Source organism: Ambystoma mexicanum, chromosome 3p (assembly GCF_040938575.1).
Source record: "Ambystoma mexicanum isolate Mex_15411 chromosome 3p, UKY_AmexF1_1, whole genome shotgun sequence".
In the NCBI taxonomy this organism is placed as follows: domain Eukaryota; kingdom Metazoa; phylum Chordata; class Amphibia; order Caudata; family Ambystomatidae; genus Ambystoma; species Ambystoma mexicanum.
In genome coordinates this window covers 181,728,993-181,741,889 of record NC_090925.1, presented here as the reverse complement: position 1 = coordinate 181,741,889, position 12,897 = coordinate 181,728,993, and the positions used below count along the sequence as shown (strand labels likewise).

Here is a 12,897-nt window from a genome sequence, read left to right as displayed (position 1 = left end):
CACTGGGTTTGGGGAGATACAGACCCCCCCAAGCTTCCTTTGCACCTGAAATTCTGTATGCTGCTGCCCTGCTTGCAGCTCACCTCACCTCGCCAATCGTCATTGTTAGAACAGCACTCAGAGCAGGCCAGTGCACTGAGGTTGCCCGCTGTGCCTGTGCGCCAGCCCTGCACCTGCGCACCTTGTCATATGCAGACAGTGGGAGAGCATCAACTCATCGCACACACGCACCACTGTAGCCTAATGCAGGGCACGTGCAGATCCCCGGGGAGTGCAGTGCCAAAGGCGCAGGTGCAAACCCAACCCGGGCTGTCATCAGCCAGCCCTGTGAGAAAATAAATGCACAGCCAGCACCAGCGGCAGCCAATTTCATGTGAACTACCCAGGCTGGCTGGGTGTAGGTGATCGTTTTCGTGTAGGTATCCTTCCGCTACCCAAAGAGGCCCTATTCCACCAGGCCTACCGGGGAAAGTCCTGGTGTCCCGATGGGGCAGTCCAGCCCTGTCAGTGGCATCCTTACACCCGATGACGTGAAAGGAGGATCCCACCTGGAAGAAGATGGACAGAAGGGGCTGGGACCAATGGCCTGGCATCCCTTATGGAGCAGGTAGCCTCTGTATAAGGTATCAACCAACCAGCCACACGGATTTGCACATTATGTAATTTACACCACTGGTGATGCAGTATGCCTTCATAAACTGGTATTCGTACTGACTTTGCCAGAACGTTCCGTGGCAGCAGAGTTCTTTGCTGGTGCACTACTATTTTTGTGGAAATAAAAGTTTGTTTTTCTTGCAAGAGGTGTGCTGGGCTTTTTTCCCTAGTGGGTTGTATTTTTTCTGGTATGAGCGTAAGGGGTTTCTCTACATTTGTCCTACCTCTACATTATTTTTGTGGTGTGTATCTTATGCCACACCGAGTGTTCTACCTTTTTGTGTGTTGTGGCATAAGTAACGGAGGGAGAAGTGTAGTAATGTGTTACAGTCAGTGGAACGTGCTGGGCTGTGGAATGTTTGGGTTGCCAGACATTTGGTCGAAACAAATTGGTCGACCAGACAAATGGTCGAACCAATTTGGTCGAAAACCAAATGGTCGAATTTTTTATTTTTTTTATTTTAACCCTTTTTTTTTATTTTTTTGGGGGGTCCCCCCCCCCAACCCCCTTTTTTCTCTAAAAAACCCTTTTTTTACAAAACGAAAACCCGAAAAATAAATATATAAATAAAAAAAAAATTCGACCATTTGGTTTTCGACCAAATTGCGTCGACCAAATTGCAGTCGACCAGTTTTTATTCGACCATTTGTCTGGACACCGAATGTTTGTGTGGATGAGCCAGTGTTTGTCCTGTGCTGTGACTTCCAGTTAACATATGAGCACAATAAATGTATCTAACATACCTGGCTTCCTGCATGGTACTCGTAGGAAGAACCATCACCTCGGTTACTTCAATTTGTACATTTTATATTTTAAGCCTTTTATTATGTTCAGTTGCTAAAAACTATAACAATTGTTGATGTTTGATGAATGGTATTTAAATAACTGACTTTAGAAATTGTGGAGTTTTATTAGAAATTTGGCATTTTAGCTATTGCATTAAAGTATTGTGTAAAATTCATCAATGAAAGAATGTGTGTAAACCATGTTATTATAACATTAAAAAAGCATACTTTATTTTAAAAAATGACTATGCTTGTGTTTTCTGTTGGCTATTTTGAATGTGCTGCGTTGCTTTTATTGTGTGTTTGGCGAGAGCTCTGTTTCCAGTTGAGATTAATTTTAACGAGGAGGCTGACTTTTAAAGTTTACCAAAGTGCAACCCCTTCTTCAAAATGGCCGATGGCGGGGTGGGTTCTGGAAGGAAGGAGTTCAACTTTATCTCAAGAGCCCACACGACCTTTGGCGCCAAATTAAACCGGCATTAGTTTGATGAGAAAGGACACGAACGTACAATAAAGGTGGTCCAGGTATTAAATATTACATAACACCGGCCTACAAGTTGTAATTAAATTTGTTGTGTACCGAGACAGACATTGATGTTTATAAATTATGTTAACCAAAGTGCAAAATGATGTACTGCATACTTTGATTTAATACCACTTATAGGCTGGTTCACTTCTACTTTACAGAGCCCTCTCCGAGGCCCTTTAACATTGGGGATCACGCGCAAGTGAAACAACGGCCACGTCGCGCGCCTTCTCCGTTGAGAAATCGACGGACATGTGCCACACCAGGTGCCGTGTCGCGGGCATGCGCATACGAGGTGGGGCGCACTCTTCGGCGGCAGTGAACAAAGTTGTCTTTCACCACCAGAGAAAGCTGCGCAGCGTGAGGAAGGTGTGTCTACAGGAACCGATCATGATTGGTTGGCTCGTTGAGCCCCCTTCCCCTGAATTAGGAGGGTGGTGCCGTGGCTACTAGCGCTGATACACGTTCCATGCCGTTTAGTACGCTCCTACTTTATGAGAAACGAGGCTTGAAACGCCTTCTTTAACCGAAAGTCGCCACCTGCCTCCATTTTACTTTTGCGCGCACGGCCCCAATTGGCCAGTCTACACAGTCCCTCGCGGACCTCCCCAACCCTTTGATTGGATGCGCCGCTTTCCTCTTGAGGTCCCGATCTGCCCACGCCGCGCTTAGTTGTACGAGGGTCGCGGGAGGGATAGGACGGTGGTCGTGTTCCTGGCTCCCGACTCTCCTCAGGCGAGCGCGCGCTCTCCACTCGCTGCTTCTTTTGTACTAGAAGAGAAAGCGGGTATTTTCACCACTATTTATATTGTGTTCCTCAGTTGTCATTAGAAACGTCCGTTTTATTTTTATTAATAGAAACGTGTCTTTTTGTTGACGGTCGGTCATTTAACACTCTCCATTTTACCTTGCTTTTAATTTTTTTTTTTTATTCATCCCTTTTCTTTATTTTCTGTCTTACATTACACTCTCGCTGGAAACGTCAGTGGAATAGTAATAAAAACGTTTTTTCCCTGACTGGTGAATATTCTGTTGTCTTATTTTCCTCCCTCGTTGTTTATAGTATTGGTAACCCCCCCCCCCCCCTTTGAGAGTTGGCTCCGCCCTCCGCTCGTTCCTGAGTTTGTCTCGGACTAGCCTATTGAGCTGCGGAGAGGGGGCGTTCCGGTGTCGCTCCGCGATTGGCTGGTCTGGGGGGGTCCTCTGGTGCAACGCAGACGTTGAGTCAAGGGGTTGCTGCCAGTGTTTGCTCCCGGTGACACGCCCCTTCGGTTCTCGTTTGCGGAGGGAGGAAGCACGTGGCCAGCTGGTGTTCAAGCCGCTGCTGTCCAACAGAAAGAACATCCATCGCCCCTGGATTTGACAAGGACCGTCAGCCAAATTTGATCTACCTGCGACGCCTGTTCAGGAGGGAGCATCCAGTTCCGCAGGAGCGGGCTCTAGTTGCCTCGCGGTGAGACATCTTGGTTTGCGTGGGGAGTGAAAGGTGACTGGAGGAGTGCTTGGTGAGGTGATGTCGAGTATAATGCGCATGGCGTATCTGCTTAACTGCCTTTTTACTTATGCGATTTGGAGTAATTGCCCCTTGTGGTAGGGCATTGACGTCTTACTATCTGTGACTGCAGCTTCCTCTTCTGCCATCAATGGCCGTCCTTGTTCATGTCTCCCGTCGCAATATGCCCAGACTGTCTGAGGTTAATAATCGCATCATTTGCTGATGGGTACCCCCTCTGTATGAGCCTCATGTGACACGCGCATGGCGTACAAAGCCAATTGCCGTCTCCAAAATGGTGACCGCCTTTCTTTGTTAGAGTCGCCATTCTGGTGCACTATAATTTCGCCTTTTGCTACGGAGACTATTGCAGTTTTCCCCTTCATGTTATGCCAGATGCACCTCACCCCCATCCCTGTGGTTTCACCTGATGCCCCCCCCACACATACATTTTCTGTTAGCCTCAAAATGCCCGCTTCATTGCTGACCTGCCGGCGCACTAGATGGCTCCCTCAGTGTTATGTAGCAGCCGGGTTTGTATTTGGTCGTTTTCATGATGTCCCCTGCAACTGGAGTTGCTAGTGACCCCCGCTCTGGCCGTCGCGACTTGCCCCAGGGCGACGCAAGTGATGCGGAGCTATGCAGTGCAATCATGAGTGGCGTGCGTCCGTTTGCACCGAGGCACCCCGTTCAACTGCCCCCTATTGACAGAGGGGCTGCCCCGTCATGAATTACTCGTGCCCTCCTCCTTGGTGGGCGGTGAGGGGCGGGAAAGCTGCCCGCCATGGATTGCGCATCTTAGTCATGTATGCCCCTCCACTCTCCTTAATTGCACGTATTTTTAGTGACTGGCCCCGCCGAGTTGACTGTCGGTGTTTTTTCTCGTTCAGAAATGATGTATGTGGGGCAACACCGAAGCTTATATACATGAAGTACCCCTGTTGTGCGCGTACTATTTATCGAAAGTCCCTTGCTGAGAGGGGCACAGCGCCCCACCCCATGCCGACGCAGGATGGCCACGAGCCGCCCCGTTCCCGTGCTTTGGTTGGATTGTCCTCGTCATGCTGCTGCCCGGTCATTAATGGCCCACTTTTGCAGCTGTAACGTCCCATTGTCGTGAGCCATTTTACTGTATTGGACACATCTTTTTCTCTTTGGTGACCCCTTGGTAACCACATCAGTTTCTGGGTGACCACTGGCCCCCAGCATTCCGTTTGGTGGGGCTGTATTGCGAGCATCCTGCAGGCGGCGGGACACGCCTGCTCCTCGGCACGTGACGCCATGTTTTGAGGGCAGCGCTAGTTTCCAGGCTGTATCCGGTTTACACCGGCTGCTGCCACGCCGACTACTCCCACAACAGTGCTGCTGCCCAGTACAACTAGATGAGCTTGCGGGTGCTCTGGTGAGGCGGGGGCGGGTGTCGTGATTCGGGTAGTGCATCTTTTTCTCCCGCACGCTACGGTACGGGAAACAAGCTGGACACATGTGCGTTCGTCCGCTGAGCTATAAAGCCGAGTTCCCGCCCTGTGTTCGATTACGGACGGCGGCCATATCACTCATCATGCCATGTTCTTCCTGGAGAGGGGCGCCTGCTACCCTTTTGAAAACGCAGCCTTCCATCCTCCGTATCTCCTTTCAGGGTGCACTCTCAAAAACGTGCTTACCCCCTATATTCTAGCCCATATTGAACAGCCCTGCGCGTGCCCATTGCCAGAAGTCCCCGCCCCCCTTGAATAGTGACACTCTGGACAGGCTCACTCTTCCAGGTTTGGCGTGAATGCAGGGGACATCAGCATGCTGTCGGTTCTCGGTGGTACATTATTTGGTATCAAATGCCCTCCTGTGTGACTCGATTGGTACGTTTCTAGGGGGTAGGAGGATGTGGTTGTATATGCGTCGTTTAACAATTCCCCGAACTGCACAACAGGCTTATGAATGTTGTGCGCGTCCTCTTTTGTACCTTTGTCTATAGAGCCAAGGTGTATTCAGGCGCCCTAATGCAGGGTGGAGGGCCAATGATGATGACCTCCCTACTAGGCCTTGTGACATTCGGAATGTGGGAGTACAGAATAGTAAGTGCTAAAGGGGTTGGGGTCAGGTAGGATAAAGGAAGTGGGTAGTGTAGGGGCTAAGCAAGTGCTAAGGGAGCAAGTACCTGTGAGTAGGGTGGACCAGCCTTAGTGGGCTAGTTGCGGAAGGGGGCGGGCTGGTCGAGGAGTGTCTGGCCCCAGTTACTCCCATGGGACCAGTCACAAGGCAAGGGGCATTAGTTAGGCAGGAAGAGGTGGATAAAGGGAAGGTCTTGTGGAGCTCTGGCTCAAGTCTGAGAGGGGCTGGGAGGTCATTCTAGAGGAAGGGCCCTGCTGAAGAGAGATCTATCCCACACCTTGCTTGGAAACACATCTGACATGCAGAGTTGGAACCGGAAGGGCTCTAGCAGGTTAGAATTTAGGCAGATAAAGTGGGTTCCCGTGTCCCAGAAAGCCTTGTGGGTGATGCAAATGGTCTTGAGTTTGATCCTTGCAGTTGCTGGAAGCCTGTGGGGAGACCTTAGGACTGGAGAGATGCGGCCCCTGGGCTTGAGGCCAAGTATATAAGTCTTGCAGTCCTATTCTGGTTTAGTGGAGGAAGAGGGTGGAGGGGGCAAAGACGTTTGCTGAGAAGGAGTTTGTATAGTCCAGCCTGGAGAGAACCAAAGCTCTAGAGACTTGAGGAAGGGGAGAATGCCTAGTGTGAAGTTGACAGTGGGCCAAGTCAGCTATGAGTTGAAGGTGACGCCCATGTTTTTTTTCTTCGAGGATGAGGGGAGATGGCCCAAGGAGGGTGGCCAGAGAGTAGGAGGAAAGGATGGGGCAGGAGTCCCATTGAGAAGGATCCGCCTGACTGGCATTATGGCATGGATCATTAGCAGCACACCATCCTTGAATAGAAGTCGGGGAAATGAGGGGAGCTAAAAGGAGCGCGGTGTCATCAGCACAACACTGGAAGGGAGGAGAGAAGGTGGTTGTGTTGCCCCTCTAGTCTTGGCTCTTCAACAGGTAGAGGGTGAGGTGGAGGAGTGAAATGGGCTCAGTGGTAAGGTCTATCAGAAAGGAAAGGGGTCAACTGGTCGTGATGTCAACGCTGAGGGGGGAGGAAGGGATGAGAAGGCCGACTTGATTCCAACCTCATGCTTTAGATCGACCACGCCGTGCTGCTACCGTGGGCCTGCCCTACATTGGGCATACGTGTCCGGTTGGAGGATCTTGGGATGTGTCTTCGTTGTACTTGCATAATGTGTTGGTCGGTCACCTAATGTAGCGTGTTTGTGGCATAGGAAGTGGACCTAGGCGCCCAGAAAGCAGCATCCCTTACAATTGGGGTGAAGTCTTCCCTTTACACAGCCGAAGAGAAATTCGATTCATTTGCGGGCGGACAAAGGGGCTGGTCCCCACGTCTAGTGGGCGCCCTGCAGCAATGCCTATTCCTACCCGCTGCGGGAAGCGAAGGCATAGCTTGGATGCCTTCGGGCAGAATGGGTGTTATAGGGCCCCGCCCGCATTACCTCAGCCCTGATGGGCTAGCGTCGGGGGTGTGATCAGCCCTGACGTGCATGTCTTGCAGGCTTGATGTGAATCTGTCTGCCGACGCCGCGAGGCGTCCCTGGGAGGAGCGCCAAGTAGCTAGATGCTGCGAACCGGCGATCGTTGTACATATGACACCGGGCATTGGGGCCGTGATATCCCGCCGGAAATCACGTACTGTTGAGACTGGCCGGTGTCTGCGTGGAGAATAGAATCCCTTTCTGTTTGGTAGCGTGATGCTGCAATTAGAATTCGTCCGCGTAACCTGCCCTCAAAGTAATTTCTGTCGGTCTGTTACTACGGGCTGACAAATATGTTTAAGACCGTATGTATGCGAGTGACTGGCATCTGCAGCTCATTCCAGGGTGAAACGTGCCAGGTTGCAAGCTTTCCGTCAGACCAATTCGCGTGCATTGGGAGAAAACATACACATTAGTTTTACGTAAGGGGCATGGGACTGTATCGCGGATGGAAATTTGAGCCATTTTGTCTGGTACTGTACATATTGCTGTTCATAGCATCTCACCTAGAGGGAACGCTACTTTAGCCATTTGTTAATCCAATTGATATCGAATCCGAGGATCGTCCAACGAGACTCCTTGGCTGGTGCTCTGGTTGGCCTATCCTTTGTATGAATCTACCAGTAGGCGGGATCGTGTGGCATGACGCCTCATGATTCATTCCGTCTTTGTCATTGGTCTGTTATTGTTAACGCCGCCGTGAGCCTGCTTGCCGGCTTAACCACTCGTGGAATACTTTGGCGGTGATCTGTTCCGAGGTGCTTGCTGGTGGGAATCTTGTCTCCCAAATGAGTACTTGGGTCATTCCCCAGGAAACACCGTGGTTATAATGGCTGTATGGTTTTGGGGTTGCCTTTTCATGCAAACATTGAATACACACGATGCCCTCATAAGGCATTTTTTTTAATGGCATGTAAGACTTTTCATTATTTGTACCTTTTCATCTGTTTTCCAGTGGTACATGACGGCTCTGACCTGCCAGGTGCACCAGGCAGGTAGTGTAACTGATATGGCCTCTCCTTCAGTGCCACCTGTCTTTGACAGTGAAATGCTGCATAGCTCTTTGCCACGAGGGCGACCAGTAATAAGTAGTACTTTGATTGTTTGCAGGTAGAAAACTGGCTAGTCACTACCAACCCGCACAGTGAAAACTAATACCATTGTACAGCTTTGCAGTGAAGTCTGCTTTTTGTGGATTACAATCGGGACTGCCATCTTAACTGCGACCTGCTGGTCATTATGTATTGTAATACCTCATGTTGGCATTAGTTATGCAGTGTTTATCGGAATGATGACTTCTGTCCGGCAGTTTGCTTGCTGTATGGATTCTCCCTTCTATGATTTATTTGTGGGATATTCTTCACTTGGATTGTTTTTCCTGATGCAGTGCTGACTCTGTAGACCCGAGACCTGCACAATGTCTCTCACATCAACACTAGCCAGGATAGTCAATGGTGATGGATCGTGTGAGTTGTAGGACAAAACATCTGGAGGACTACAGGTGGCGGGGCATACCACGGAGTGGCCAGCAAGGCTATTTTTGTAAAATGGTTAGAAATAAAGAATTAATGGACCAAGTACTAAAAGCCTCTCATTGGCTTGGGGCTTGCTCTGGGAAATGATCTGGTAAAATCATGTTCCAAATGTTTTATTATGCCCCCCATTCTCCAAGATGTTGCAGTACTCTTTTATACCAATTTCTAAATCGGTAGGAATATTTGTATCTGTCAGGGAACCCAAAGTACTCTTAGCTGTGGGTGACAAACTAACCAGATGTTTTTCTACTCCAAGGAGACGCTGAATAACTTTCAGCAACGTTGACTCCTGCTGTAATGTAATATGGTCTTGCATAGGACAGTTTGGGGGCAAACGCCCAGTGTGCTGCGTTTTTAGTTGATTTGCAAGGCCATCTGTAACTAAATGGCAGTCCCATTTTCAGGTATAGTGCTGTTTGCATGGTATGTCCTGGTAGCCGGGATTAGCAACGATGCCAGTGGGTGGTGCCTCACAAGCTGATGGGAGACTTGTAGAGGGAAACTGTTTTACCATGTGGTCACCTTCATTGTGACTGCTAGTCAATGTGTAGTGGTGGTCAGGCCATTGAAGTGCAAACAACATGGGGATAAGGAGAAATGACTTTGCCCCGATTACTGTTCTTTGCAAGTAGCTCAAGTCCAACAAGGGTAGGGGAGTCACGAACGAGCTGACAGGGCCTGAGTTAAAGCAATAATCATTGCATCAAGTCAAATGGTGGGTTTTGATTCCGTGAAGAGCTGCCACTGGTATGAAAAATATTTTCTGATGTTATGCAGGGTGAGAGCCCTGTCAAACCTACTCTGGTGCTGCGCCTAGTGGGTCCTTGTGAAAACCGATCTGTTGCTCTTCTATGTTGTCCTATACAGTGCACCGTTGCCACCACTGGGGTGGTCTCCTGCCGCTCGCATGATTCTGCAAGAACAAGGGGGCAGGGTTAGTGAGGGTAGAATGATTGGGTTGGTTTGGGGCCCGGAGAAACTGGAGTTTGTGTTGACTTGTAGATGGTTTGATTGTATGCACTGGCTTGTAAGGGTAAGACCAATGCCTGTGTTTGTTGTATGCACACGTTTGTTGGGTGTGTGTTCGTGTGTAGCTTGGCTGGTAGTATTGATCGTGCCCCCTGGCTTGTTGCTTCCGTAAGGGGAAGCCCGTTGTTTGGGTTGTTGTATTGGGGAGGAGGGGGGTTCATGTATAGTTTGGCTGGTAGGTCCTTATTGTGGTTGGGCGCACTGGCTTGTGGTTGTCGCATTTAGATAGACATGTTTAGATAAGCCATGCGTCACATTGGAGGTATGATCTTGCAGGACCCAGAAGCACGCTTTGTCTGGTAATTCTTGCTGCACAGAGGGGCTAGTGGGAGTAGCCAACTTTTTGCACTTTGAGAAATTTGTGGGAGTGGCTAGTGTGAGCTGGAGGGGTGGTGGGGTGGCCCTTCTATTGCACTTGGAAATATTGAAGGCTACCAATGAGTTGAGGCTAGATGAGCTCTGCAGACACACTTCAAGGCATAGCATAAACAGTGTCGGATAGCAATTTGCTATGCAATTCTGTAGGTTTGCTAATCACATGAACACTTGTGTAGCAGAGTTAGCCATTTAGGTTGCCCTCTTCACAGTGAAAGCACAGCTTGCCCTGCAGTCCTCTTGCCCCCTCTTCACTGTTTACTGCAGGTGCTAATGGAGGGAACATGCAGCAGTAATCTCCCCCACTCCTAAGTGCCAAATGCATGTGTAGGAGTGCTAGGCAAGAATTTATTTTTCAAATAATTGCAAACCACAAGTTATTGGGATTATACTTTTATTAAGCTTTCTATATCCTGTCTGGCAAAGGCCAGTATCTGTCCACTTTCTTTTAAAAAGACATGCAATTTCATTCCTAAAATGTAAGTTGTTAAATGAGCAGTCTTTTACAGTATCAATACTGAAATTATGTATCTCAATGCTTCAGAGTACAGTTTAGGTTAGTGTATCTGAATGTCAGTGTCAACTATATTTCATTTTGTTGGCAAGGATGCATCATGTTAAATAGTGAACTTTTGAAAAGGTACATGATCACATCTTTTTGATGGCAAACCTAGTTATGTAACCTGCAAGTGGCATACTCAGCCCATGACCAAACCCACCCATACTCCATCCCCCTGTTGCTTTATACCAGGTACCCTAAAAGTGAGATGACCGCAAACTACAATATCCTACCTAGTTTGGCCAGTTCTCTGCCTGCTACACAATCCACTCTGCTTAGTCTCTTTTCTTTCCTCTTGCATAATGAATACACAAAGCAAACTAAATGCTTACGCAAAGTAGTGCTCAATAGTTCATCCAGTCTGTAGATCCACAGATTTACTGCAATGCCAAACATTGTAGTTCGCTTTGCTTTGATTGCATTTTATATTACCACCAGCAGGCAGCAGGAGACAGCCTTTTTATCATATCTATTGGTGAACATTCATGCAGCTAACCTTTTACATTTTAGACACTCGCCTATGGCTCGCAGTGTCTGTCTTCTCACAGTTGAGTAGATTTTATAAAGGGCGAGTAGCATTTACAAGAGATGTTTGAAACTTTATACAAGTTTTGAAACTTAATACAAGTTTCGCTGTGCATGGCTGGCCTCTGGTGGAAGCAGTGTGCCAAACATTAAGTGGGTCTGCACCATTTTACAGAAATCACATGTTAAATTTGTTGTCCGTTGCTATGTGTCAAGTGCATTTCTCTTATGTTGAATAGGAAAATACTAAGCTACCCGCCCTGCAGGTCTAGCTGAAGTTTACAGAATTTGCAAGGCCTGACTCTTCTCACTAATGTCTTATTTCAGTGGTACAGAACTGCTGTATTGCTCATTTCATGTCTTGGGTACAAATAACCTCTGGTAACATTAACAGTACTGGTACAACATTGTTAATCAAAGGGGTCTGCTAATCAAAAGCATTTTGATTAGCAAACTCTTATCAATTTTTGAAAACTAATTTATGCCTTGCACTTGGAAGAAATTTGAGGGTAGCCAATATGCTAACGATCCTGCTTCCCTCCAACATACCAGTACTATACACACCCGTGGGCTAGCCAACTACACAAACTCACGCCAACACAACGTTTGCATACAGCAAACAATCCCAGGCATTAGACCATCTCCGTACGCATGCAACAAGCCAGTGTGCCCAACCATAACTACCAGCCAAACTACACATCAAACACACACCCAACATAGCACTTGCATACAACCCAAGCATTGGGCCTTACCCGTACAGATGCAACATAGGAACCCTACCAATATAAGTACTTCAAGCCCCACCTTTAGCCCCAGTACCTCCACAACTGCTGACCTTACTGTCTCTCGAACCACCACCCTCACCCCTATTGATCGGAACAAGAGACTTGGTGCCAGAACCCACCATAAGACTAGCATACCCCTAGCTAAGCGACCCAATAAGACTATCAATCACACTGCAATACCTAGCAATTCCACCCTTTCCATTCCTAAAGGAGCTCTTCTAAATGTTAGATCACTAGTCGCCCATTCCATAGAAGTAGCCGACATTATTCTAACTAACAACTTGGACTTCCTTGCTGTTACCGAAACCTGGTTGCATGATGCTGCAGGTCCATCTCTCACCCTAGCTATACCGGACAACTATACCATCCTCAGAGCAGATAGACCCAACGCACGAGGAGGCGGTGTAGCTATCATTTTCAAGTCCTCGCTTAATATTACCTCGTCTCCTCCACTTAAATCATGTGAACATCTCACATTCAAATTACAAACGTCCCCTAAGAGCACTATTACGATGCATTTAATTTACAGACCCCCGGGCCCACCAGGCTCATTTGAGGAAGACTTCACCTCACTAGTTGCTGAAAGCTCCAAACTTTCAGCACAAATGATTATACTTGGAGACTTCAATCTTGGGTTTAATGACCCCCTCGACACCCCAGCCACTGCCCTGGCCACAGCATTAGAGGAGCATGGCCTCCAACAATTCTGCTCCAAACCTACCCACTCGAAGGGTAGAATCCTCGATTGGGTAACCGCCCTTAACTGCAACATTACCATGAAGGATCCCATACAGCTCGTATGGACTGATCATCATTTCCTCCCATTTGACATTAACACTAGTAACCTAGTGCATAACAAACCTGTTACTGCACCAGCCTGTCTAACTAGGAAAAAGAGTAACATCACAGCGGAAGCCTTAATACCCTTGGTGACCCCTATTCTGAACGCACTACCAGCCACAACTGACCTGAACCAACTGGTCAACGTCTATAATGATTCCATGGCCAAAGCAGTTGACACTATTGCCCCACTAAAAATGCGCAAAGG

At 48.2% G+C, this 12,897-nt stretch overlaps 1 protein-coding gene across 3 annotated transcripts in view; it reads left to right on the top strand.

Annotated features, from left to right (window-relative positions):
• Nucleotides 1-2,623: 2,623 nt before the first annotated feature.
• Nucleotides 2,624-12,897, top strand: part of RIMKLB (ribosomal modification protein rimK like family member B) — a 222,651-nt gene continuing 212,377 nt past the window's right edge. The window contains exon 1 of one of the 3 annotated variants that reach the window (XM_069650582.1): nt 2,624-3,419. The gene's annotated coding sequence lies outside the window, so the exon portion shown is untranslated. Of the gene's footprint in view, nt 3,420-4,771; nt 4,861-12,897 lie in introns of those variants that run through there. The other 2 variants (XM_069650584.1, XM_069650585.1) reach the window with 2 other exon arrangements.